The sequence below is a fragment of the Pteropus vampyrus genome, unplaced genomic scaffold (assembly GCF_000151845.1).
Source record: "Pteropus vampyrus isolate Shadow unplaced genomic scaffold, Pvam_2.0 Scaffold411, whole genome shotgun sequence".
NCBI lineage: Eukaryota > Metazoa > Chordata > Mammalia > Chiroptera > Pteropodidae > Pteropus > Pteropus vampyrus.
This window is the reverse complement of record NW_011889192.1, coordinates 533,475-535,235: the sequence shown is the minus strand read 5'-3', so window position 1 is coordinate 535,235 and position 1,761 is coordinate 533,475. Positions and strand designations below refer to the sequence as shown.

Here is a 1,761-nt window from a genome sequence, read left to right as displayed (position 1 = left end):
CCACCAAAGTGGGGTGGGCGGGCAGGGCAGGGAGGCTGGAGTGCCGGACAGGCTGAACTTCCCCAGCGGGGAATTTTTACTTCGGTGCTGTCTGGAATGGGGAATCGAAAGAGGCTGCTCACAGGGAGCGAAGTGGAAGCCAGGGGCCCGGGCAGACCCACCGCCCCGCACCCCTCCCCTGGGCTCTGCCAGACTTTGCTTTAAATTAAAAATCACAGACAGTCTATGGCCACGCCACCCTGAACATGCCCGATCTCATCTGATCTCGGAAGCTAAGCGGGGTCGGGCCTGGTTAGCACTCGGATGGGAGACCACCTAGGAAGACCAGGTGCTGTAGGCGTAAAAAAATAAATAAATAAAAATAAGGGATTGTAAGCTGACAAGGTCCTAGCAATCTGGGAGGTCAACCAAGGGTTGCCTCCCTTAAAAAAAATAAAAAATCATATACAATTATCACGGAAATTTGGTAAATAATGGGAAAATATTAAGAAGTGAAAAAAATAAAAATAAAAACCCTGCGCATCATTCCACGATAGCAAAGCATTTTTCTCGTGTCCAATGAGGTCACTAGAAATGTCTTAACGGGGTGACACTACTATTTGGCTGCTGTGACAAGAATGGCAAGGGAGGGGTAGGGGGTGGCTGGTGCCCCTTTTTTCCTATTTTCCCACAAAGGTTGGAGCGGCCTTGGAGGCCTCAGAGGTGGGAGAGGGCAGAGCTGGGTTCAGTCCCGGCCTCCGAGGCCCCGGACCCCGGGCTGCCACACATCCTTGGGGCCCCTCACGGATGGAGGAAAGCGAGGGGCAGCTGGAAGTTGGCTCCCAGGCGTTCTGAACGCCACCTCCTGCCCCAGGCTCTGAGGCTGAGGCCCAGCAGTGTCCCCCACTCAGAGACCAGCTCAGCAGGGGCTGGATGCCACCTCCCTGTGCCCCTCACTGTCACCGGGACCCACCTCCTCCCAGCCCTGCCTCTGCCCCCACCACCTCTGCCAGCCCTGAAATGCTTCCGGGTTTTCCTTCTGCCCTCAGGACGCTTCTCAATTCTTAACCACTTCCTCTCCCCCAAACGTCTTCCTAAGAATTACAGACCCCAACCTGGGTGAAGAAGAGAGAAGCAGGGAGACTGGACCGGGACCCTATAAAGTTAGGATTTCGTGCTAAGAGTGATTTAAGTGGAAGCTGGAGGCCCTGGCAACCCCACTCTGGGGCGGGGAGGGCAGGAGTGGAGGCACAGTGAAGGGAGAGGGGCCAGGGCAGAGCTGGAATTAGAACGGTCAGACATGACTTCTTACCACACCAGGGAGGGGCCAGTGAGTGACAGAGAGCCAGGGAGGAGGACCCCAGACCTCTGGCATTAGCAAGTGATGGTGGGGGGCGGGGGGGCAAGAATGGACCACAGGATGTGTCTCTTTAGACGCCAATCAGCTCGTCCCCTTCTCTTCTCTTCCCTTCCCTTCTCTTTCCTTTAAAACATATTTCTTGGTTTGCTTCCTTTCCCTGCTCTCCCTCTGAAGTGGCCAGGGCCAGCGGGGCTTTGGGGCTGGGGCTGAGGTGGCCGGCAGGCAGAGGGTGCAGTGGGGCGAGGCCGGGGCCCAGGGGCAGCAGAGCGGGGGACTGGCTCCAACAAGGAATTGAGCGAACAGTAAAATCTACAGAGAAGTGGGAGCGGGCTTCTCACTGTCATGAAAGGGGGTAGTGAGGCTAGAATGAACTCTGACCTCAGTGTCACTTTGGAAGGTGGAAGCTCCAGCGTGAACTCAGG

At 56.2% G+C, this 1,761-nt stretch overlaps 1 protein-coding gene and 1 pseudogene across 1 annotated transcript in view; one reads left to right on the top strand and one right to left on the bottom strand.

The window, feature by feature from the left end:
• Window positions 1-1,761, bottom strand: part of INPP5D (inositol polyphosphate-5-phosphatase D) — a 138,260-nt gene that overhangs the window by 91,349 nt on the left and 45,150 nt on the right. The window lies entirely within an intron of this gene.
• LOC111731936 lies at window positions 222-340 on the top strand (annotated as a pseudogene).